Here is a 26,992-nt window from a genome sequence, read left to right on the forward strand (position 1 = left end):
TCACCATTTTCGCTGGTTACGGGTTGGATATTTAAGAGGGTTTTGAGCTGGTTGTCGACGAGAATTCTGCGGTTTTCATATCGATGCTTTAATGCATTCCACGCAAGCTCAAAACTTTGGTCATTAAGCGGGTAATATTTAATAAGGAGGGCTGATTTACCTCTTGTTTTTAGCCTCAAATGGTAAAGTTTTTGGGCAGGAGAGAATTTGGGGTGACTAATGTACACTGCAGTGAACATGTCCCTAAAGGATGGCCAATCTTCATATCCTCCGTAGAAGACCTCTGTGTCACATGCAGGTACCTTTAAATAATTGGGTTGATTAGAAGGGGGGAGCGTTGCCAGCGGAGTCGGATCGGTTCTGCTAGCTTCTTCTGGGGCTGGCCTAATACTACTGAGGATCTCATTTATCCATAGTCTCGTATTTAATCCTGAATCGTTGATTTGGTCGTATCTTTCCTCGCTCGATTTCCTTATTGTCTCTTCAATGTTGCTCATCTGAAGGTTTTCATTCGCCATGTCCACCAAAGCCATGTGTTTGTTTAGTTGCTCCAGATAGGTCTTGAGACCAGCTTCCGAGTGGTCCGCGATGTTCCACCACTTGTCGCAAAATTTTTCTAATCTTGTGGCTTCAAACATGAATTTGTTATTAAAGATTGCTGCTTCCTCTTCGTCACTCTGAGATTTCGCTCTTGTTTTCTTTGGTGCTTGGGGTAGGAGGGATTGTGGTTTTTCTTCACCTGTGCCACCCATTGTGAATTTAATTCAATAGGAAGAAATTGATTTAGGGGTTCTAAAATTGTATCAAAAGTTTCAGGGTGATTTGAGTTCTTTTGACCCACTGTATTTTGAGTTGTTTTTTATAAGTTGAGGGCCACTGTACTTTTGACTAGCGGGATTTGCATAAACAAGTGAGGGTGGGAAATACTTGTCTTAACGCATCTAAGTCCAAGTATGTTTATGGGCATATAAATATATATATTCAGCGAACATAAATGGTGGGCGGAGTTAATTTGTGAATTACCTAAATTAAATGGTGTTATAATAAGTACACCTAAAAGGAATTGAGAGAGTCAATAATGCGCTGATTAACTCTGAATATTTCAGGGACCGAAACAACGTTAAATATTTTGCAGTTTTAAGGCGGAGTTTGCCTTTTGATTTGGGACGAATACATATGTGTATATATGCAATGTTTGTACTTTTGTAAGTCGCAACCAATATCTAAAGTAATTTATTCTAGGAGAGCAAATTTCTTGTGGTGGCTGTGAGAAACGGTATACGGTAAAATTTTAAGGGGAAAGTCTAGTGGAAGACCCGACAAATCTTACAACGGGTTGGTATATAAGTAAATATGTGATATGGGTATGTGTATATATGGATATATGTAAGAATCACAAATTTGAGCGTATTACCAATATACCTATGTATATATAAGAAGAGCTTAGCGGAATTTTATTAAATGAGAGAGATTTGCCCAAAACGGTGTTTTGGACGGATTCTTTCCAAGATCTTGTCAACTTTACCGTAGATGAGTGCGATTATGTATTTGCTTAGGAGAATTCCGCTGCACTTATATATGCATATGTTTTGGGCAAGGTGTACTTACTTTGGCATATTTTGTTTTTTACCACCTGATTTTCTATTGCGGGATTGTTGTTGTTGTTGTCGGTCGGTGTCGCTGACGCTGTTGCGCTGACGGCAGTATTGCTTTGCTGTTGTTGTGATGGTTTTGCTGCCGGGTACCACTTTTGCAGGGTCTACTGCTCGTGGTTTAAAAAATTAATTTACTTTGGGATGCGCTTTCAAACCACTTTGATAATGGGGTTTTTTTTGTTATTTATGTCTAGTTTCGGTTTCTTTATTTTTCCCAACAAGAGCTACACTTTCTTTTTTTTATATATTTTTTTCTTTAATATGAATGGTTTTTTTTTTTGTTTGATATATAGAAATTCTTTTATTTCTCTACTTTCTTCTCTTTTTTAATATTTTAAAACTTTTGTTTTTCTTCCTGTTTTCCGACAACTTTTTCCGTTTTTTTCCAGCACTTAGCCACTGTAGCTTCACCTCACTCACTTTTTCAGTAAATTTGGTATATACTTTTGTTGCTTTTATTCTTTCTGTACTTGTATATTTGTATTTGTATGTATGTATATATTTTTTAATATTTCACACTTAATTTGCACTTTTATTTTATGTTTAATACTTTTTAATATAATGTATTTTTTATATTTTGAAACTTTTGTTTGTCTTTTTATGTTTTCAGCACTTTTACATTAGATAATTATATTAGCGTGTCGCGTCAACCGGCTTTTGTGTATTGTTTTTAATGTAATCGTATTTAATTATTATTTGAACTATTTTCTTTTCTAGGTCGCTCGTTCACTGTCACTTGATGGTACCAAAGGACCATGTATAAAATGCACTAATGCGGCTGGACGCACTGAGGTATTAAGGGGGGGTAGCACTTCACTTTACTAAATAAAATAAAAGCGCGATAACTTTCGATTTCAAATATAAACTTTATTTATTAGGATTAACTATTTGTTTTAATAATTTCGAATTTATCACTTTTGTTTATTTTGAATATTTATATTTGCGACGATTATAGTTAGGCTGATGGCGAATAACTAATTTTACAACGGCCCAGCACATTCCACTGGACCGTTTACTTCTTTTACTGAGAGCATACATATGTATGTGGGTATACATAGATATGTGTACGCTAAACAGTAATTATGTTTCTTATTTACAGGGTTCTTCAGACAGGTAAATATACATGGTATTCCAAAAAGGGTGAGTATAGAATAAAGATAAGTAATTTTAAGCAAATATTTCATATAGGTAAATATTTCAAAGGTAAGTAAAAGGTAAGTATTTATAATATAAGTATTAGAAATTAATTCATTTCAATATAATTATAATTTTTCTTTTCAGATAATATGTATGTATCATATATATAAATTTATTTTAATCCTCAAACTATATAAGGTTATCGCTCATGTCTTCAACAAAAAGAGAGTGGGCCTTAGCTCTATAGGTGGACGCCTTTTCGGGATATCGTTATAAAGGTGGACCAGGGGTGACTCTAGAATGCGTTTGTACGATATGGGTATCAAATGAAAGGTGTTAATGAGTATTTTAAAAGGGAGTGGGCCTTAGTTCTATGGGTGGACGCCTTTTCGAGATATCGCCATAAAGGTGGACCAGGGGTGACTCTAGAATTTGTTTGTACGATATGGGTATCAAATGAAAGGTGTTAATGTGTATTTTAAAAGGGAGTGGGCCTTAGTTTTATAAGTGGACGCCTTTTCGAGATATCGCCATAAAGGTGGACCAGGGATGACTCTAGAATGCGTTTATACAATATGGGTATCAAACGAAAGGTGTTAATGAGTATTTTAAAAGGGAGTGGGCCTTAGTTCTATGGGTGGACGCCTTTTCGAAATATCGATATAAGGGTGGACCAGGGGTGACTCTAGAATATGTTTGTACGATATGGGTATCAAATGAAAGGTGTTAATGAGTATTTTAAAAGGGAGTGGGCCTTAGTTCTATAGGTGGACGCCTTTTCGAGATATCGCCATAAAGGTGGACCAGGGGTGACTCTATAATGTGTTTGTACAATATGGGTGCCCAATTAAAGGTATTAATAAAAATTTTAAAAGGGAGTTGTGGTAGTTGTATATGTGAAGGCGTTTTCGAGATTTCGACCAAAATGTGGACCAGGGTGACCCAGAACATCATCTGTCGGGTACCGCTAATTTATTTATATATGTAATACCACGAACAGTATTCCTGCCATGATTCCAAGGGCTTTCGATTTCGCCCTGCAGAACTTTTTCATTTTCTTCTACTTAATATGGTAGGTGTCACACCCATTTTACAAAGTTTTTTTCTAAAGTTATATTTTGCATCAATAAACCAATGCAATTACCATGTTTCATCCCTTTTTCGTATTTGGTATAGAATTATGGCATTTTTTTTCATTTTTCGTAATTTTCGAAATCGAAAAAGTGGGCGTGGTCATAGTCGGATTTCGGTCATTTTTTATACCAATACAAAGTGTGTTCAGATAATTATGTGAACTGAGTTTAGTAAAGATATATCGATTTTTGCTCAAGTTATCGTGTTAACGGCCGAGCGGAAGGACAGACGATCTACTGTGTATAAAAACTGGGCGTGGCCTCAACCGATTTCGCCCTTTTTCACAGATAACAGTTATTGTCCTAGAGTCTAAGCGCCTACCAAATTTCACAAGGATAGGTAAATATTTGTTCGACTTATGGCATTAAATGTATCCTAGACAAATCAAATGAAAAAGGGCGGAGCCACGCCCATTTTGAAATTTTCTTTTATTTTTACAATTTGTTGCACCATATCATTACTGGAGTTGAATGTTGACATAATTTACTTATATACTGTAAAGATATTAAATTTTTTGTTAAAATTTTACTTAAAAAAAAATTTTCGGCCTCCGATTTTGCTAAGCATACCTATAGTAATAGGATTAACGTTCCTGCCAAATTCCATCATGATATCTTCAACGAATGCCAAATTACAGCTTGCAAAACTTTTAAATTACCTTCTTTTAAAAGTGGGCGGTGCCACGCCCATTGTCCAAAATTTTACTAGTTTTCTATTCAGAATCATCATTTCAACTCACCTACCAAGTTTCATCGCTTTATTCGTCTTTGGTAATGAATTATCGGACTTTATCTGTTTTTCGAAATTTTCGATATCGAAAAATTGGGCGTGGTTATAGTCCGATAATGTTCATTTTAAATAGCGATCTGAGATGAGTGCTCAGGAACCTACATACCAAATTTCATCAAGATACCTCAAAATTTACTCAAGTTATCGTGTTAACGGCCAGACGGACGGACGGACATGGCTTAATCAAATTTGTTTTCGATCCTAATGATTTTGATATGTGGAAGTCTATATATTTCTCGATTCCTTTATACCTGTAAACCAACCGTTATCCAATCAAAGTTAATATAATCTATGAGCTCTGCTCAACTGAGTATAAAAATGGGGTGTTTCCAGACTTATGGAAAAGTTCTACGGTTGTGCCAATAGAGAAAGTGGCGAATAAAAAAAAAGCTATTTAATATAGGTATAAGTGGTACTGAACTGAAATGGTTCGAAAGTTTCACAAAGAGTTGCAAACAAAGAACTGTAGTTGATTCGTATCTGAAAATAAGAGCATTACGATTGGACTGCCACAAGGATCAGTATTAGCGCCTATATTATTTAATATAAGTTAAGGAGCCAAAGGACTAGGGCTCCAAAAAACTAATGTAGGGGGCCGCCCGGCGGCCTCATTACAACCTGCAAAGATCCAAATAAAAATAATTTTATGTCCACTTAAGAATATTTACCATTTATTCCTCTTGATTATCCAAAACAGACTGACTTTATCGTTAATTTAAACTAAGCTCTAAGCTTCTACATTAGTCTAAGTGATTTCTTAATTGCTGACACTGCACTTCCCACGATTGGCCAAAATAATATTTTATCGCTTGTGTGGCGAATCACACGACTTGCATTTTGTCTGCATATCATATCGCTTACGCTGCAGTTCCCATGAATTGCATTTTGTCTGATTACGCAATATGATATCGGATCAATTACCTGCGTTGGCTTTGCTCGTGTTTGTTGAAGTGTGGTGTCAGCACATTCTTACAAGTAAGTGTGTCTGCGCCCTTGTTAAGTACCCCCCTTTAAAAATCTGCGTCCCGCAGATTAGCTCCTTTTTAGAAGGATCCTTTGCATGGCTTGGCTGGTCCTGATCTGTGGCCTGACTTAGTCTAGGAAAGTTGATTGTAGGAGTGAGTTTTCTCCATATAATGTATCATACGGCTGCCAGAATGGCCAAGGCAAGAGCGTCAAAAATTAGCGAAAAGTGTAAATTATTGCCAAGTTGTTTAAGCTGATTAATATTTTCCATGCTGAGGCCGTGAATGTAGTTAAGGTTCAATTTTAGTCCTTCGCTCGTGATGTTTACCAAGGGCGGTGGCAGGGCCTGCGCTGTGCGTACTGATCTGCTTGTGAATGTTTGATTTCCCACCGTGACTATTTCGTTGTTCAAAAGAATGACGTACGTTCCATTTAGGGTTGTGGACTAGTTCCTCCCTTGTAATATGCCTTCAAAGTTTGTAACAAATATTGTTGAGTCTGTGATCATCTCGACGGTTTTGGTGTTGCCTGGTTCAAAGTGGCATTTGGCATCGTCACCTTTAACTAGCCTAGCTAGGCACCCGTTTTCCCGAAGTTTGGTCAGGGATTTGGGAGAAAAAATTGTTGTATTTCTGATCGAAGGGCAATCCTCGTTCACCCCGAACGTATCAACTTCGTTTATTAGCATTAGGAGTCGGTAGCCATCTGGTTCTACCTTTGGCATTGAGAGTACGTACAAAAGTGTGCTACTGTTTGAATACACGGAGGCCGACCCATACTCTATGGCTTCAATGGTGTTCTGATATGGTAGGGAATCTTCTTCCATTATGAGCCTCGATCAAGAATATTTGTGTTAATTACGCCAGATTTCGCCTTTGGCACGCTTGGACGACTTCTGACACCTGTTTCTTCAAGATAAGGACTTTGCTTAGGTCAAGAAGTTCCATATTCTCCTCACTAATGTTTTTGCTTATATCGTTAATGTGGAGCATCGCTTCGTTGACTTTCTCGATTGCCTCGCGGGTACCGTTGAATAGTTTTTCGTTGACCCGGTACTGGTGATTGTGTTTATTATCACGTCATTCATGCTTCGAAGGATATAGTCTCAATCCACTGCATCTGGAGACACAGCTATCCACTTCCATGCAGAACCGATCCATTCAATGGAATGTACCCTTCGTGATTTGCTTATTTGTAGTTCGTCGAGACGCAGCTTAGTTTGATTTAGATGGAATTGTAACACAGTCCGCACAGCCCTGCTTGTAATGTCGTGCTCTGTTGACTCCATCAATTTGACTAAAGCCGTGTTGAAGTAATTTAGGTCGACCACATGGACTAAACTGAAGTGTCCGTCCAGGATCCAACCACGCCCGTGCTCCATAGTTACCAGCGGGGGCCATAGTTGTAGATGTTGAGGCCGTACATGCCAGATATTAAAAATAAACTGTGTTCCATCATGGAGAGAAAAAAATCTTTAGTGTTGGTAAGATTAGTATTGACCATTTTTTGTTTTTTTGCACTTTTATTATTTATCCCAGGGACGGTGAACTAATAATAAATGTTTACATAATGTAAATCTTGTTTTCTTTGGTTTTTTCTTTTATTATTATTATTTAAAGAACATTCTATTGTATATAAAAAAAAATCTTTCCCCACTAAGGGAAGAAACAATATTAAAAAAATTTAATTTTTTTTGTGCTTTTTGGAATTGAACTGCAATTTATTTATGTGTTTTTTGTTGCGTTTAAATGTATTCCTATATCCTACCACCGTCCCCGGCTACCCATCTTAGTGCTTGGAAGGTCCACAGGATCCGAGAGCATGGATATGAAAGGGAGGTAGTTTGTAATTCTTTACTTTTGTTTGAAAGGTAGCGTTAAAGGTTACTACCCTTGGATCCTGCCACCTTACAAAAACTCGTGGTAAAGAAGTTGAGGAAAGAAGATAATATTTATAAGAATTACTGAAATGTTCCTTCTTTACTCCCTTCTTTAAAGTTTTTTATGTTTTTTTTTTGTTTTTTTTTTTCTATTTTTTTGTTTTGTCTAATTTGTCCCTTTTAGTAAGCGCATAATTAGTTTTTTGTTGTGGGCATATTTCTTCTAAGAAAAAATTTTATTTTTTATTTAGCTTCTTTTATTAAGCGTGTAATAAATTTCTTGTTGGCAGATATTGCTTCATTAAAATTTTTTAAACGAAAAACCGTTTCCTCTGTGTTTTGTTTTTTTTTTTTTGCAATATTTTGTTTTGCCTCTTTAATCGCTTAAGGGGTTTGTTGTGGAAAAGATCTTTGATCTTGAAATTTGGCGGACGCCTTTTTGTCGTCTGTGCTATAGAATTTCAAATCTTTGTGGTCCTTTATTGGGACATCTTTTTATTGTTGACTTCCCGTGGTGAACTTATTTTTGTTTTTTTTTTATCTTCATTTTTTTTTTTTACCTTATGTTGGCATATTTTTTATCTGTGTTTCATGAATCCTTTTGCCAGTGTCTGTGAACAATGTCACTGTATTGTCCTTACCAACCGTTTCCTTTTTGTAAAGTGCCTTTTGTTTTGATTTTATCTGTTTATCCCTGACGTAAACCTCATCTCCTGGCCTAAATTCCTTAGCTCTTTTTCTTTTTTTATTCAATCGAAGATTTCTTAACTCTTGGTTTTTCTTGATTTGTTCCCTGATCTCCTTGTGGACCCTGCTTTTGAAGTTGGTTAGGCCTTGGTAGTTAATTCTTTCGGTTCTGTTGAAAAATATGTCGCTAGGCTTCCGCTTCGCTACAGAGTGTATTGTTGTGTTGTAACGATCGACAGCAATATACACCAATTCCTTTGGTTTAGCGTTATTGATTTCTTTCCGGAGGCACCGATAAATCTCAATAATGGTAGAGTGGAATTTTTCGATCTGGCCGTTTACTTCACTTCTTTGAATTGGAGTCTGATATAGTTCGATTCCCAAACCTCTTATGTAGTTACATACCAAGGGAGTCATAAATCCCCTCTCATTGTCGGTGACTATCATTTTAGGAGTTGTGAAATAGTGTATTACTTTGGCTAGCTTAGCGCGGAGAGTGACGGATGCTTTATTTTTAATGTGAAAAAGCTTGGCAAATTTTGAAAATTTGTCTATGCAAGATAAAAATGTCTCCCCTTGAATTTCAAAAATGTCCACATGCACTATTTCGCATGTATATTTCGGCACTGGAGTCTTTTTTTTCGGTGGTACTGCCGGATGCCTATCATACTTGTTAGCAAGGCAGGTTTCACAATTAGAAGTGAAATTTTTTATCTTACTAGCCATTTTGGGAAAATAATACTTTTCCAAGATTTGTTCCCTATTTTCTTTTGAGTTTCTATGGGCCCTCCTATGTTCTGTCTCTATTATTCCGCAAATCCTATCCTCGTTGGCCACATCCTCGACCACCCTCTGAGTTATTCTAATTTTGTATAAAAGGAAATGTTCTATATATACTTCTTGTAGGAGTTGTAAGTAACTTTCTGGAATCTTTATTCCATTTATGAATGCCGGGTTTAGACGTTCCTTCAAAGCTTTGGTTAAGCTGGCCTTTTCAACTATATCTAGCCTCACATAATGACGAGTGAATCCTGGATGTGGGTTTTCAACACAAGTCATTGCATTCCCCTCCGTAAAAATTATTTGGTTTCGGAAAACGTTCAAATGGGCTTCTACGTTTGGAATAAGGTCGAAAGAATCCTGTTCAGCACTGTGGGCTGTCCCCTCGTTACTTCTAGCTTCTGTAAGTACATCGCTGGGTTCCGACGGTACTGTCAAATGGTTTGCCTGGCATGGAATTCTGGAGAGAGCATCCGCCATGACATTCGATTTACCAGGAGTGTAAATCAGTTCGTGGTTATCCTCTTCTGTTCTAGCCTTCCACCTCTTCAACTTGGCGTTATAGTTTCGACTTCCTAACGCAAAAGTGAGAGGCTGGTGGTCAGTGAAAACTCTAACTTTTTTCGCCCCATAGAGGTAGGATCTCAAGTTGTCTAGGGCCCAAACTCTAGCCAACATTTCCTTCTCGTTTGTGGCATAGTTTTCCTGTGTTCTACTTAAAGATCTTGAGATGTAGGCAATGGGTCGATCTTTCTCTGTTTCTCCTTGGGATAGCACCCCACCAATGGCATAGTTTGAAGCGTCGGTGGTAAGGTTGAATGGTTTTTCGAAATCTGTAAATGCGAGAATATCTGACGAAACGAATAGTTTTTTTAGGTTACCGAAGGCCTGAGTGGCCTCGGAATTCATTTTGATACGCACTCTTCTAGATTGGTTTGCCTTGACCTGCGAATTCTCACCGCGTGTGAGATTGGTCAAGGGTTTAGCAACCTTAGCGTAATCTAGAATGAACTTTCGGTGATACGACGTCATTCCCAAAAAGCTTTTTAGTTCCTTAAGCGTTTCTGGGGGTGAGAGGTTCTCTATAGCTTGGACCTTTGAAGGATCTGCCTTCATCCCGTGGGATGTGATTACATATCCCAGAAATTCTACCGTTCTCATAAACTTAGTTTTTTCCAAATTCACTCTCAAATTAGCATCCGCAAGCTGTTTAAACACTATCTCTAAATTTACTAAATGTTCGTCGGTACTTTTTCCAAAGACAATAATGTCGTCGATATACACGTAGCATATCCTCCCTATATACTCTTTAAGAACGTCATCAATCATTCGCTGGAATATAGCCGGAGCGTTTTTTAACCCAAAAGGTAATCTCAGAAATTCGTACTTTCCATTCATCGTTGAAAACGCTGGTTTGGGTATATCTGTTACTTTCATTGTGATTTGGTGAAAGCCTGAGGTCAGATCTATGGTTGTGAAATATTTTGCGTTCCCTAAACTGGCCAGCGTTTCATTAATATCTGGAATAGGATAGGCGTCCGGCACGGTGACCGCATTCAGACGTTTGAAGTCCACTACCATTCTATACTGCTTTTCACTAGAGGGTTTGGGTTTTTTCGGAACTACCCAAATAGGAGAATTGTACCGGCTTTTGGATGGTCGTATAATTCCTTCTTCAAGCAACTCAGTAATTTTTTTTCTACCTCTTCCCTCATGTTTGCAGGATATGGGTAACTTTTCGTGCATATGGGCTCATTCGTGGCAGTATTTATCTCAGCTCGAACTGTGGTTTTAATATTTGTTTTGATGTTAAGTGGACCGAACAAATGAGAATATTTTCTATCATGGCTTTTAGGCTTGGGAGAATTGCGTCGGGTATATCGTCAGTTTCGAAAAAATTTAGGCTTACTACGACTTTGTTTTTGAGCGGAATTCTTATATTGGAATATATTGTAAGGACAAGTTTTTTCCTATCTATGACGGCACCCAGTTTTTTGAGGGTGTCATCGCCTATTATCCCATCAAACGAGCTTAAACCAGGAAGTGCGCAAAAGGTCACCATAGCTTCGTTACCAGCATTTTGGAAAAATCTTCCACTGATTTTTTGTTTATTCCTACAGGTCCTGACACGGTGGTTACTGTACTCGTTGTTTGCCCCTGTGTCAACTAAGAACTTTAGGGCTACTTTGTTCGGTGTCTCAAACAAGTGTAACGTAGCGTTACAATAACGTAGCCCCCTGTATTTCCTTATTCACTTAAACCTGAACCTCCCTGTACTTATTTTTCTATAGCATATCCAACAACCACTTATACTTATTCTTTTATAGCATAGTCAACAACCACTGATAGCAAACCAATGAAAATCACAATAATGGTGTGTTGACTTCTCAACGAGTTTGCGGCACCACCCATAAAAACATCGAATTTCATTTTTGCAATTCAGTCCTCGCATGAGAGCCAGCGGGAGTGGATGTCTTTTTAAAGACATACTTTTCCCTCCTGCTAGCTAGCTGAGTGGAAGGGCGCTGTCATGGCGCGGGTCACCCTTCACCCAGGTAAGGACGAGCGGGGCGGATGCCTTTGTGCTATTTCCACCCGTCGCCCCTCTGGGTGTTGAGCGGCCCGACGCCTTGATGACTATGTCATCCCTCCCCCTCAGCTCTGGCTTCGCCCAGCTGAGTCGAAGGGTCGCTGTCATGGCGCGGGTCACTCTTCACCCAGGAAAGGACGAGCGGGGCGGATGCCTTTGTGCTATTGCCACCCGTCGCCCTCCTGGATGTTGAGCGGCCCGACGCCTTAATTACTATATAACACCTCACCCTCAGCACTGGCTTCAGCTAGTTGAGTGAAAGGGGCGCCGTCATGGCACGGGTCACCCTTCACCCAGGTAAGGACGAGCGGGGCGGACGCCTTTGTGCTATTGCCACCCGTCGCCCCCTGGGTGTTGAGCGACCCGACGCTTTAATGACTATAACCCCCTCCCCCACAGCTCTGGTTTCGGCCGTGAGCCGATGCTTGCGCATAAGGGGCTACCGATGTGCCGTTAGGGTGCACTTCCCCTCCGCGCACGGATCGATCAACGGTGTATCGACTGGTATAGCCCCGCCCCTCTTACGCACCTTCTATTAGCGTGCAAGTAGGGAAGCGGGGTGTCCAGCGGTGAAACCAGCACTAACGAGTCCTCGCAGTTTCTCCCGCAGGTAACTGACCCCGCCGACTACCAAGGCTGCCGAAGGAGAACGATTAGCCCGATCCTGTCGAAGCCGACCGACCAATACAAGCCCGTTGGTACGCCCATCCTACCCCGCCCGGAATACGCAGCCGCTGTCCAGGTAAACCCCGTCACCAGCCTATTTCCCCTCTCTCCCGGCCCTGGTACGCGCTCCGTAGCCCACCGACGTTGTATCCGTCACGCCACTGCTACGACGACCGTTGGCCGTCTACCATCCTACCGCCGTTACGCCGCAGCATCCGTCACGCCGCTGCTACGACGATCGTTGGCCGTCTTCTATCCTACCGCCGTTAAGCCTCTGCATCCGCCACGCCGCTGCTACGACGACCGTTGGCCGTCTGCCATCCTACCGCCGTTAAGCCGCTGCATCCGTTACTCCGCTGCTACGACGACCGTTTGCTGTCCGCCATCCTACCGCCGTTCAGCCGCTGCATCCGTCACGCCGCTGCTACGACGACCGTTGGTCGTGCATCATCCCACCGCCATTAAGCCGCTGCATCCGTCCCACCGCTGTACGACGACCGTTGGCCATCCGCCATCCTACCACCGTTAAGCCGCTGCTTCCGTACCGCCGTACCCATCCGCCCGTTACCCGACCGTTCAGCCGTCCTAACTAACCTCCTCTATTCCAACGACCGTTAGCGGCCACTCCGCCCCCTCGCCATCTTGTGACGGAAAGCTGCTGCCCGTCAAATATCTCCAGCCGTGTGTGCGTGTGTTCGTGACACATAAATATGGTGTATTTATTCAGTAGGGGTTTGTGGGACTTTTACTCGACTCTGGATTAACTGAGCGTTACCCCAGCCTTGGACAAAACCCACCTCATAAATGGCGCCCGAGCAGGAACCCTCCTCCGCAGATGACCGTGGAAAAAAATACAACAACCTGCCGGGGCGGGTTCGACGAACACACCATCAGAAACAACAAACACACCGGCCACCGAAGTTACGATGCTGAATACCGACTCACTCAATTGGATCTACTTACTGAAAAGCGAGAGGCTGATAAAGGAGTGCAAGAAGCATAGCATTCTCGTGGAAGGCCAAACCGTAGCCAATCTACGCCGCGCACTGAGCACGTACGTGCAAGCAAAACGCACGAAGAAATCAATTGAAGACCTACTGAAGGAGTTGGAGAAGGAAGTAGAAGAGGACGAAGGGAAACCAGTTAAACTAACAACACCGACACTAAACATCACCCCAACACAACCGACCAAGCAATAACCGCTATTCAGGTACAAAATTCCCTCTCGCATGCACATGAGAGAGAACGCGCACCACCGAAACGAGACGAAATGAGCACCGGTGGGCTAATGAATACCGTCCGCCACTGGGATCTGCATTTTTCGGGAGAGGAGTCGCTGCACGAATTTATGGAGAGAATAGAGGAGCTCGCCGAATGTTACCGCATTCCCGTCGACCGGCTCCTCCTAACGCTGCCGGAACTGCTGCGTGGCAAAGCACTCAAATGGTACCGCATCCGTAAGCAACATATCAACCACTGGAGCGATTTTCGAAGGGAGGTGAAATTTTTTTTTCTGCCTAAGCGTCATCTTCAACATTTAGAAGAGGCCATCCGAATACGCAGGCAACAAGGCCGAGAAAAAGCCAAGGACTACGTCCTCGCATTGGAAACGCTGATCCGCCAGCATCCGACAATGTGCAAGGAAAATCACCTCGAGCGAATATACGATGGCCTACGCGTTGAATATCGCCTCTTCGTCAAGATCAGTGAGTTTAAGACGATCGATGATCTTCTGGAAATAACGGCGGAATATGAGCTGCTAAAAAGCGAGGAAGCGAAACAGGACAAAGAGGCGATCCACAGCCTGTATCATCTTCAAAAGGAGTACGATAGCAAGGAGTGCTGCTGGCGCTGCAAGGAACGCGGACACTGCCGCTTCCAATGCAGGGGCCGCTGGAGAATGTTCTGCTACAGGTGTGGACAAGACAACGTCCTCTCCAGGGACTGCCTATACCCTTCGACCAACCAATCCACCGACAACAATACATCCAGGATGCCGTCAAGTTATGTGAGAGGAAGCCGCCAAGCATTATTTGTGCAGCCACAGAAGCCTATTGAACCACCAGCCTGCGATCCCGCTGCCGAAAAGCAAGTAGATGACCGTTTCTATATACCGATAACCATCGAGGGCATGAGCGTGCGCGCGCTAGTGGACACCGGCGCCACCCTTTCATACGTCGATGAGTCAATACGAAGTAACCTGGAGAGAAGCAACATCAAACCATGTGTTAACAGGCGGAGCGTCCAATTGGCAGACCAGACGTGTGTCTATAGTTCGAATTCCTACACAGCAAGGATTACATGCCAAGGACGAACGACCAACACAATGATGTCCGTCATCCCGAACCTAGCAGAACGGATGATCTTAGGAATGGACTTTTTACGGGAAAGGGGAATCACCCTCACGCTAGATGGCCAGCCGTTAGAAGTCAGCTTGACCAGAAGATCAGCCGAGTTAGACACACTATGTACAATGACCAGTTGGGAACACGCGAAAAATGGCCAAAATTCGGAGCAGAAAACTTTTTCAGCGCACTATCAGAAGCGATCGAGCAAAACCGTTAGCCCAATTACTGCAGCCGAACATTCGACCATCCGTAAGCATAACCGACCGCTGAAGCAACGCTTCTACCCCCGTTACCCGGCTATACAAAAATACAACTTCAATAAAGAGTACCGAAAAAGAGCGCCGTACGCGATATGCGATGCGCTCTCCCGCCGCCCGTTACAAACACCGAACCAGACATATTTTACACAATGAAAAGCGACAAAGAAGAGCCCGGTGAGATTATTGGCAACCATGCAATATCCGCAGCCATGGGAAATAGTAAACATCGACTTCGTGCCACCACTACCACGTTCCAAGCAAAGAAGTAATTACCTCCTCGCCATGATCTACAAGTTCTACAAGTGGGTGGAGTTAATCCCGGCGCGCCAAGCAAAAACGGCAAGCGTGCTCAAAGCGCTACAAGAAACGGTCATATACTTACTTGGTTGTCCGAAAACCTTCCTCACCGACAATGGAAAGCAGTTCGGCGGAAAAGCGTTAACAACGTTCCTGAGCGACCACCGCACATGGGATTAGAATATTCCGCAAATGGCACTTGCAATAAACATGGTCAGAAAAGAGGGTACAAAAGCATCTGCAGCAGGCATAAACTGCGGCGAAATAAAACGACGTCAGAGCGGGTGCACATGGAGCAGTACCAATGGCCAGCCAACCGAACAAAAACGCGAAGGGGACCTATTTTTTTCGGGCCACATTTTACCGAATACCTGATAGCCATGATGAAATCACAACCCGAAGAAGATGGAAACGAAGAAGAAGAATATTATGGATTATAATGAATTGTATGAAATATACTCTGTTAGTTTTAAGAACAATGAAATGTTATTATTCTTACGTTATACAAATGAATTAAAAACATAAACTCTGTTAGATATAAGTTGAATGACTCTGTATATTTTTGAGAAAAAAAAAAAGAAAAAAATAATCAATAAAGTGCTTCGCCCACGTGCGCACCAGCATAAGACCTAGGCCATGCCTGAAGATCCATCTTTCCCCAAAGCAGCTTTCCGTCAACCGAAGTGGGAGGCGGACTTTAACGTAGCGTTACAATAACGTAGCCCCCTGTATTTCCTTATTCACTTAAACCTGAACCTCCCTGTACTTATCTTTCTATAGCATAGCCAACAACCACTTGTAGTTATTCTTTTATAGCATAGTCAACAACCGCGGATAGCAAACCAATGAAAAATCACAATAATGGTGTGTTGACTTCTCAACCAGTTTGCGGCACCGCCCATATAAACATCGAATGGGCACTTTTGCAATTCAGTCCTCGCAGGTGAGCCAGCGGGTGTGGATGTCTTTTTAAAGACATACTTTTCCCTCCTGCTAGCTAGCTGAGTGGAAGGGGCGCTGTCATGGCGCGGGTCACCCTTCACCCAGGTAAGGACGAGCGCGGCGGATGCTTTTGTGCTATTGCCACCCGTCGCCACCCTGGGTGTTGAGCGGTCCGACGCTTTGATGACTATGTCACCCCTCCCCCTCAGCTCTGGCTTCGGCCAGCTGAGTGGAAGGGGCGCTGTCATGGCGCGGGTCACCCTTTACCCAGGTAAGGATGAGCGGGGCGGATGCCTTTGTGCTATTGCCACCCGTCGCCACCCTGGGTGTTGAGCGACCCGACGCCTTAATGACTATATAACCCCTCCCCCTCAGATTTGCCTTCGGCTAGTTGAGTGGAAAGGGCGCCGCCATGGCACGGGTCACCCTTCACTCAGTTAAGGACGAGCGGGGCGGAAGCCTTTGTGCTATTGCCACCCGTCGCCCCCCTGGGTGTTGAGCGGCCCGACGCCTTAATGATTATAGCCCCCTCCCCCTCAGCTCTGGTTTCGGCCGTGAGCCGATGCGTGCGCACAAGGGGCTGCCGCTGTGCCGTTAGGGTGCACTTCCCCTCCGCGCACGGATCGATCCACGGTGTATCGGCTGGTACAGCCCCGCCCCTCTTACGCACCTTCTATTAGCGTGCAATTAGGGAGGCGGGGGTGTCCAGCGGTGAAACCAGCACTAACGAGTCCTCGCAGTTTCTCCCGCAGGTGACTGACCCCGCCGGCTACCAAGGCTGCCGAAGGAGAACGATTGGCCCGATGCTGTCGAAGCCGACCGACCAATACCAGCCCGTTGGTACGCCCATCCTACCCCGCCCGGAACACGCAGCCGCTGCCCAGGTAAACCCCGTTACGCCAGCCTATTTCTCCTCTCACCCGACCCTGGTACGCGCTCCGTAGCCCACCGACGTTGCATCCGTCACGCCGCTGCTACGAAGACCGTTGGCCGTCTGCCATCCTACCGCCGTTACGCCGCTGCATCCGTCACGCCGTTGCTACGACGACCGCTGGCCGTCTGCCATCCTACCGCGGTTAAGCCGCTGCATCTGTCACGCCGCTGCTACGACGATTGTTGGCCGTGCACCATCCCACCGCCATCAATCCGCTTGCATCCGTCCCGCCGCTGCTACGACGACCGCTGGCCGTCCGCCATCCTACCGCCGTTAAGCCGCTGATTCCGTACCGCCGTACCAATCCCCCCGTTACCCGACCGTCCAGCCGTCCTACCTAACCCCCTCCATTCCAACGACCGTTAGCCGCCGCTCCGCCCCTCGCCATCTGGCTACGGAAAGCTGCTGCCCGTCAAATATCTCCAGCCGTGTGTGCGTGTATTCGTAACACATAAATATCGTGTATTTATTCAGTAGGGTTTGTGGGACCTTTACTCGACTCTGGATCGACTGAGCGTCTTAGACAGCCTTAGACAAAACCCACCTCATATAAGTGAGATAGGGTATATTGGATTGCGCGGTGGTCCTCATATGAAATAGGCTCTTGGCCCGTCCGTCATAAAATTTACCTGCTGGGAGTTGTCTTCTGTCGATTCAGTATACGCCGAAGGTCCAGTTTCTACATCTGCGCTGTTGGTTTCCATGTTGTAGAGCCTCTGCTGTTTGGGCATCTTTTAGTCGATGATGTAGGTCCCCTTTTGAAGACGTTGTTATTCGTCGGTCGGTTCATGTAGTTCACCTGTCTGGTTTGAACACTGTCATCGGTATCCATTCTTTCCGCAGGTTTTGGGGCTACGGGTCTACAAGGAGGTGCGGTGTTCGTCCCTTGCTTGCCTTGGAATCTGTTGTAGGATGACTGGATATTCCCTTGAGGATTGTTCCGATTCGTCCAGTTGTATGTAGACCGTGAATGAGGAGGTAATGGTGGTCTCTGAGTAACTTGCGACAAGGTATTGGTGGGGACAACTACTCTATTTGGAGTGTTTGCATGGACTATTGTGTTCCTTAACGTTAGGTTCTGGATGTCAAGGCAGGCCGATACGCTTCTGGCAGGGTTTTTGGCTTCTGCACTATAAGCATACGCGACAATTCTGGACTGAGACCCCGTATGAAAACATCGAGTGCACTGTTACGGTACGTTTCGACAAGGACCAACACGGTTTCCTGGCTATAGTCGTCGCACTTGATTTTGTTCACTATTGGAGATAACTGATGACTGGCCGTTGCGTAGAACTCATCTAGTCGTGAACTTCTCTGGGTTAGCTGATTCAGTTGGTGCTCTAAAGCCTTATGTCCCTTTTGTCTGCGTAATGCAGCGATAATTCCCTTTTTTCTACCCAATCGCTATCGAAAACATTATACTCTACCAGTACTGCATCGGCACCGCCACGGATTTTCTGCCTAATATGTTGCAGGATGGCACGATACAGGGACCTTTCGTTGACGATATCGTAGTCCGACAGAATTCCTTCAACGTTGTGAAACCATGAGATGTACTGTGAAGGGCTGCCTTCAAAAACTTGTAGCTCCTTTAGGTAGTCGGGAAGTCTTCCAATATGCTCAGAAAGTGGTATTCGCACCGCTCCCAGTACCCCCTGTGGCTGCGTTCTTACGCCACGCTGTTCTACTCTTCCCAATCGCTCATCGATTCTGGCAAGATTTTGTTCTAAACTCGCATTATTGCATTCAATTTGCCCTAGCCTAGAGTTCAGAGCAACACCGTTGCTTTCGATACCCCCAAGCCGCCTAATCTGCTCGAGGATAGCATTGATGCCCCCATTAAGTTCATTAACTTTCGTGGCTAAAGCGTCCATTTCAGATTAAAAAAAAATTTTATTTGAGATTAATGGCTCTTTAAACATTTTTTATATATTTTTTGTGTTACTTACTGGCGTTCGCGGTCACCTGACGGGATAGTCCTTATAGCACATACGATTTGTTTATTTTTTGTTTTAGTTTTAAGGTTCTCCTTACATTTTGACAGTTTCCTGCAAAGAAAAAAAGGACTTTAGTTGCATTTGTGAAACTTTTACCGTGTTCTTATGGCAGCGGCGACATGTACCAATTTGGCGTTTCACAGTACATTAGTCTTTAAATAATTAGGGTTTTGGTCAGGGGAAGCTGTGTTATTCCTTTTTAGTCGTCGACAATCAAATTGAAGGCTACCTACTAAGGCACAGTGCAAATCTTTAGCGTTTTCTTATGGGTACGCTGAAAGTATCGCAAGTAACGTGTGACCGTTTCCAGTGTGTGCTGATGTGTACCCTGGAAACTCCACAAAAGGATAAGCCGGCCCAAGTGTGTTCTTATGTGTACGCTCGGGTTCACTTTTTCAGAAGGAAATTTCCGCATGTTGCATGAAAATTTTTTGTGTACATGACACGGTCGCAGGAGTCGTTAACCATTTTTCGGCCTTCGGTATGGTGAGGTCCGTCCTAGAAGTATAGGTATACGGACGCACCCAGCCAGTGTAATTATACGGGGCCGTAGGATAATTCACTTATCAAATGTTTCAATTTTCTTGTTAAATTTTATTCGCGCGCCAGAGGATCTTAGGGGTCACAGGCTCACTTCTTTTGATATTATCCCTGTATAGCCCTCTAAGAACTCTTAGGATTGGATGTAGTAATTGTTTTTTTTTTTATTCGTTTCACCTCTCCTGGGGAGAGGAGCTTTTATACCCTGGAGGGTCCCGAAGGGAATCGCAGAGTTAAGCTATCGTTATAACCGGAGGGTTCCCTCGAAGGTGAATCGTGGTTTTAATATTTTCGTTATTGGCTGTACAAGCCTTAAATTCTAAGCTGAGGTCTTACCTCTCTATTTTTTTTTTTTTTTATTCCTTTATCGGTAAAATTTCTATTATTTTTTTTATTTTTTTTCCTTAGCACTCCAGTATCACTATCACTTTTTGTCACTAATCACTATGGACCTCACATTTAAGGAGGTCCTTTTTGAAGGATCCACATGCCAGTGGGTCCCTACTCGGGCGCCAGTTAAGGAGCCCAAGGACTAGGGCTCCAAAAAATTATAGTTGGGGGCCGCCCCGCGGCCCCATTACAACCTGCAAAGATCCAAATAAAAATAGTTTTAGGTCCGCTTAAGAATATTTGCCATTTATTCCTCTTGATTATCCAAAACAGACTGACTTTATCGTTAACTTAAACTAAGCTCTAAGCTTCTACATTAGTCTAAGTGATTTCTTAATTGCTGACACTGCACTTCCCACGATTGGCAAAAATAATATTTTATCGAATCACACGACTTGAATTTTGTCCGCATATCATATCGCATACGCTGCAGTTCCCATGAATTGCATTTTGTCTGCTTACGCAATATGATATCGGATCAATTACCTGCGTTGGCTTTGCTCGTGTTTGTTGAAGTGTGGTGTCAGCACATCCTTACAAGTAATTGTATCTGCCCCCCTTGTTAAGTTATATATATAAATGATATTTCAAATTGCGTAAAGTTTACGTATGAAGTGATTTACCAAAAAAAAAAAAAAAAAATACAAAAGAAGAAAAAAGAACAATAAGTGTCACATGTGTCATGTGGTTTCAGAAAGTGCGTGGAGGAGTATCCTTCATTAAAAAAGAAGAAAAACAAGGAAATCCAAATCGAAAAAAGCAAAAGGATTCCTATATTTTTAGTGAAGGAAACGAAGTAAAGAAAATTAAAAAAAAAATATAAAAATTATCAATATATAGTGCAAAACAAAAAAATTCTTGTGTGCCTACAGATTGGGGTGTGAGAAAAAAATTCAGAAAAAAAATCAAGCTCGCAACAAAAATAATTCAGAAAGGAAAAGAAGCTAATACTAATATACTAAATAAAACAATTATGCAAAAAAAATCATGCATACATTTGTATCATGAAAAATGTGTGTGAAGTGAATAATTTGTATGTGTGTTTTTGGGTAAGTGAAATATGTATAAAAAAATATGTATGTATATAAAAATGGGAAAAATCAAAAAAATATAAATTTCAATTCAGATAAATATTTCATATATATAGGGATTGCAGGGAAATTAAAAAAATGAAGTTATAATCTAAAAAAATTATTCTTAAACCACAACAAAAACTAAAGAATATGGTCGGTCCCCTCCGTGGTGATATATCCTCGAGTTGGTGTTGTGATTTTGTCTTTGTTGCGGCGAATTCGACGAGGTCGAGTGCGCTCTCTACTTTCTGGGCTCTTCTCACCACAGCCCTGCTGATGCAGAAATCCACACCAGCGACCGACTAAATTTAACTCACCGTTTTTTGTTGTTTGTGATATAATGTGATACAACGTGATGTTATGTGATCTGATGTGATTTGATATGTTGCGTGCTCTTGTTCGGCGTGGTGTGATGTGATGTGCAGACCTCTCTTTGCGTGTGTTTAAGTTGTGTTTTGGAAAATAGCCTTTGGAAAGAAGAGCTGAGCTGCAATAAATATATCATGGCTGTTTTCTTGGATCTCAAACGAGCGTTTGAGCCACTAGATCAAAACTTGATTCAAAAAAGCTATTTAGTATAGGTATAAGTGGTGCTGAACTGAAATGGCTCGACAGTTTCACAAAGGGTCGCAAGCAAAGAACTGTAGTTGGTTCGTCAGTATCTGAAGAAAAGAACATTACGATTGGACTGCCACAAGGATCAGTATTAGCGCCTATATTATTTAATATATATATAAATGATATTTCAAATTGTTTAAAGTATTTCGATATCAATCTTTTCGCGGATGATACATTAATAATGATAAGCGGTCAAAATGAGAGCGAGATGGCTGCAAAGCTACAATATGATTTGGATGAAATATATAAGTGGCTGTGTTTGAACAAATTTAAACTTAATATAAGCAAAACCAACATTATGGTCATATCGAGAAGAAATTTCGATGTAAATGACCTTAGTAACATAAATATAAACCATCAAACTATAGAAAGAGTATCAAGTATTAAATATCTGGATATTAAAATCAATGAAATTTTAAGTTTTAATGATCATGTCGATTACACTGTCAGCAAAATTGCAACAAAGATATATTTTGTGCAACGCACTTGCAAATTTCTAAAAAGGAAGTACAAAATAATGGTATACAGAGCAATAATTGAACCACTTTTAAATTAGTGCCCAACCATATTTTTTATAATGAATGATAGCCAAATTTATAAACTGCAAAAGGAACAATATCGAGCAATGAGATTCATTCTTCGTAAGCGCTATGACACGCCTATCAGGGACATGTTGCCGACTCTTAACTGGTTAAGTGTTAAACAACAACAATTTTATTACACAATGATATTTGTTAAAAACATTGTAGATGATAACCTCCCTGAACACTTAAGGGTCAATATAAAGTATGACAATGATATACAAAACATAGACACTCGTAGAAGAAATGATTTTAAATTAGATAAATATAATATTTATTACAAAGGCCTAAAATTTTTTAATGAATTACCTAATAACACTAAGCAATGCAATAGTATAACTAGATTTAAAAGAAGTTTGTTTGAATATTGTAAAACTATTCCTACTTCTTAGATTGCATCAAACAGTTTAATAAATTTTTTCTTCTCTCTCTCTGCTTTTATAAATATTTGTTTCCCCCTTTTTATTTATGTTTTATTTCTGTTCCCGTATACTTTTAAAATTTATTTTGAATGAATGAAAGCATATGCCTTATCCCTTGAGTTCCTATAGGCTTAAGATACTTGTAATTAGTTTTAAGAATACTATGTAAGAAACTTTTTTGACTCAATAAAGTCGTAATAAGTAAATAAATAAATAAATGAATAAATAAATAAATAAAATAAATAAATAATGTTAGGTCGCCTAGGCGACCTTGCCAATCGTTAATCGTAAATATGTCAAAATCAGTTTTAGTTTGCTGAATGAACGTTCGCAGATAGAAATTGATGCTGAGATAGTCAAGAGTATTTGAAGTGCCATCCGCAAGTTTGAAAAACATCTTCTCCATACGAGATTATAAAAGTAAGAAATTCTTGCGGAGTTTTCGGTTCAATTTCTTTTCTTCTGCGAAGTAATATTTTGCAGTCGAATATTTCGATAGAAAGATCTGTTCCATCGAAATCTGTATTATAAAATTCACCAAAGTTCTTACAGTTTCTTTCTAAGTCATTATTATCCTTTTTTAACAAATTTCCAACGTCTAAGAGAAATCCAAATATAAAACAAGTAAGGAAAGCTAAGTTCGGGTGTAACAGAATATTACATACTCAGCTGAGAGCTTTGGAGACAAAATAAGGGAAAATCACCATTTAGCAATATGAACCTAGGGTAACCCTAAAATGTGTTTGTATGACATGTATATCAAATGAAATGTGTTAATGTTTACTTAAAACGTAGTGGGCCTTAGTTCTATAGGTGGACAACTTTTCGAGATATCGCCATAAAGGTCGACCAGGGGTGACTCTAGAATGTGTTTGTGCGATATGGGTATCAAATTAAAAGTATTAATGAGGGCTTTAAAAGGGAGTAGCCCTTAGTTGTATATGTGAACGCGTTTTCGAGATATCGAACAAATTGTGGACCAGGGTGACCAAGAACATCTTCTGTCGGGTACCGCTAATTTATTTATATATGTCATAACACGAACAGTATTCCTTCCAAGATTCCAAGGGCTTTTGATTTCGCCCTGCAGAAATTTTTCATTTTCTTCTACTTAATATGATAGGTGTCACACCCATTTTACAAAGTTTTTTCTAAAGTTACATTTTGCGTCAAAAAACCAATCCAATTACCATGCTTCATCTCTTTTTTCATATTTGGTTCAGAATTATGGTATTTTTTTCATTTTTCGTAATTTTCGATATCGGAAAAGTGGGCGTGGTCATAGTCGGATTTCGGCCATATTTAATACCAAGATAAAGTGACTTCAGATAAGTACGTGAACTAAGTTTAGTTAAGATATTATCTTTGTATTTTGTTGCACCATATCATTACTGGAGTCGAATGTAGAAAAAAATTACTTTTATACTGTAAAGATATTAAATTTTTTGTTAAAATTTTACTTTCAAAAAAATTTTTTTAATAGTGGGCGTGTTCGTCATCCGATTTCGTTAATTTTTAAATAACACACACATAGTAATAGGAGTAACGCGCCTACAAAATTTCATCATGATATCTTTAACGATTGCCAAATTACAGCTTGCAAAACTTTTAAATTACCTTCTTTTAAACGTGGGCGGTGCCACGCCCATTGTCCAAAATTTTTCAAATTTTCTATTTTGCGTCATAAGGTCAACGCACCTGCCAAGTTTCATCGCTTTATCCGTCTTTGGTAATGAATTATCGCACTTTTCGGTTTTTCGAAATTTTCGATATCGAAAAAGTGGGCGTGTTTGTAGTCCGATTTCGTTCATTTTAAACAGTGATCTGAGATGAGCGCCCAGGAACCTACATACCAAATTTCATCAAGATACCTCAAAATTTACTCAAGTTATCGTGTTTACAGACGGACGGACAGACGGACGGATGGACGGACATGGCTAAATGAATTTCTTTTTTCACCCAGATCATTTTGATATATAGAAGTCTATATCTATCTCGATTAGTTTATGCTGTTACGGATTACGTTATGTGAACAAAGTTAATATACTCTGTGAGCTCTGCTCAGCTGAGTATAATTAAGGTCATTTAGTCGTGTAAATTTTGTACGTATTTCTTGTTGAAGACGATTAAGAACACTTTTATAACGCGAGAAAATTCACATGCTGCGAAAGACCAATATTTCTAGCCCTTCCTATACGTTTTACTCTATTAATATCCTATTTTCCACAAAGAATCGGTTGTATTGTTTAATTGGTCATAGGCCCATCCGCAAGTATATCCGAGGGGTTCTCACATGTTTTTTGCGATCATTATTATTATATAAATGAAAAGAGCTCGTTTATTCCAATATAATAACAAGTAAGCGCCGGAAATAAAACTACTTAATACTGTTTTCACACAGAAACTTAATGATCTCATTTCACCTGCTAATGAAATCGTAAATTTTTTGCTTTCACACAGAAGTAACTGCTCGATTAGTATGAAGGATGAGACAGACAATCATGGCGGAACGATACAAGGTGGGAGCATGGTGACATACCTACAAACAAACAAAATTCCATGTAATTGTAAATTCGATGGACAAATGACAAAATCGTACTGCGCCGGTAGTTGATGTATCAAATCAAATAAAAAAGGTTATAATCAGCTGTTCGATGCGGCCACCTTGTATCGTTCCGCCATGCAGACAATGACATTTGCTTTGACAAATGACCTTTTTAAGGACCGAACACACCAAAAACTAAGAAGCGGGAACGGAAGCGGAACGCTGCCAACAGAGTTGCATTGTGCTTTTGACTTCATTAGGCATTCGATTAGCTACTAATGAAATAATAATAGATTCGAATTTTGTAGGGAAGATTGAGCTCAATAAGCGTCTTAATGTAGAAAATTGCCTTTATTATTCAATAAGCCGTCTGTGTGAAAATAGTATAAGGCAACAACTTTCAATTAAGGAAATGAATTGTGAAATTCTGCATACAACTTATTCTGACCTCGACTAAAACTCCTGCTAAAAATGGACGTAATAGGTATGTATATAACCTTGTCCACTTTTAAAATATCAAATATTATTTCAAAATAAAATATAATTCAATGATAACTCCATACTTAACTGGATATCTTGTAATTCAGAGGCGGATCCTCGAGAGGGAGCTGGGGGAGAGAGAATTTTTGGAACATTTTAAATTTTTCCAATACTCTGTGCCGTATTTTTCGATCGTGTGACTGTCATGTAGATTTACGGATCTTTAATGTTTAAACATTGAAATGGATATAACAACATTTTGGCTAAAGATATAGGAAAATGCTACAGATATCGAATTTTAATTTGTGTTTTATATGTGTATTTTTCATTTTTATATATAAAGTGGGAGTGGTAATCAACTGTTTTCGTGATTCTAGCATAGGTCAATTCTATTTTGAAAGTAAAAGATGTTTAAAAATAATATCAAAACATCTTCAACTGTTTTTGAAATCGAGGCAAAGATTTTAAAAGATTCGAGCGGCCTTAGTAGGCCTTGCTTGCCAAGCTCGTTTTTTCAAAATTCTTAAATACAGCTTTTAAGTCAACCTTCGGCAGTTGATCATATAAAAGCTAAGCATTGTAGCTTTGTAAATGACGGAAATATCCCGTTAAGTATTGAATTATCACGGAATTATATTTCATTTTGAAATAATATTTATTTTTTACAAGAGTATTAGTCGGGGTTAGTACAAGTAGTGTGATTATTACAATAAATTTCTTTAAATGGATTTGGTTAGCAGCAGGAATCAAGCTCGAAAATTTTACCAAAAAATTTTGCGATAGACGGAAGGTTTTAAGACCGGGGAAAACTCTTGTAAGAACGAAATCGGCGACCTTGTAACCGATGTCCAGCGAGTACTTAGATTATGGAGGGAACACTTTTCTGCTCTCCTAAATGGAGACAGCGATTTACCGCACAGGGATGACGAACCCGATCCCGAATCGATGATGAAGGAATAAATGTCCCCCACCCGATTATGACGAAGTCAGAATAGCAATAACCAGATTGAAAAACAACAAGGCCGCTGGCACTGGTGGATTGCCTGCGGAGATATTCAAATACGGTAGCGAGGAGTTGGGGAGGCGCATGCATTATCTTCTTCGCAAAGTATGGTCGGACGAGTGCATGCTCGACGATTGGAATATAAGTGTTCTTTGCCCAGTCCACAAGAAAGAGGATACTGCAAACTTCGTCAATTATCGCGGAATCAGCCTTCTTAGTATCGCATATAAGGTTCTGTCAAGTGTCTTGTGTGAAAGATTGAAAATCGACTGATTGGGC

At 40.9% G+C, this 26,992-nt stretch overlaps 1 protein-coding gene across 1 annotated transcript in view; it reads right to left on the minus strand.

Moving 5' to 3' along the window:
* Ptp52F (Protein tyrosine phosphatase 52F) overlaps positions 1-26,992 on the minus strand; it is a 2,268,497-nt gene that overhangs the window by 1,964,898 nt on the left and 276,607 nt on the right. Inside the window, exon 2 of the mRNA XM_067773018.1 lies at positions 19,014-19,112. The gene's annotated coding sequence lies outside the window, so the exon portion shown is untranslated. The remainder of the gene's footprint in view (positions 1-19,013; positions 19,113-26,992) is intronic.

The sequence above is a fragment of the Eurosta solidaginis genome, chromosome 3 (assembly GCF_040869045.1).
Source record: "Eurosta solidaginis isolate ZX-2024a chromosome 3, ASM4086904v1, whole genome shotgun sequence".
Lineage (NCBI taxonomy): Eukaryota > Metazoa > Arthropoda > Insecta > Diptera > Tephritidae > Eurosta > Eurosta solidaginis.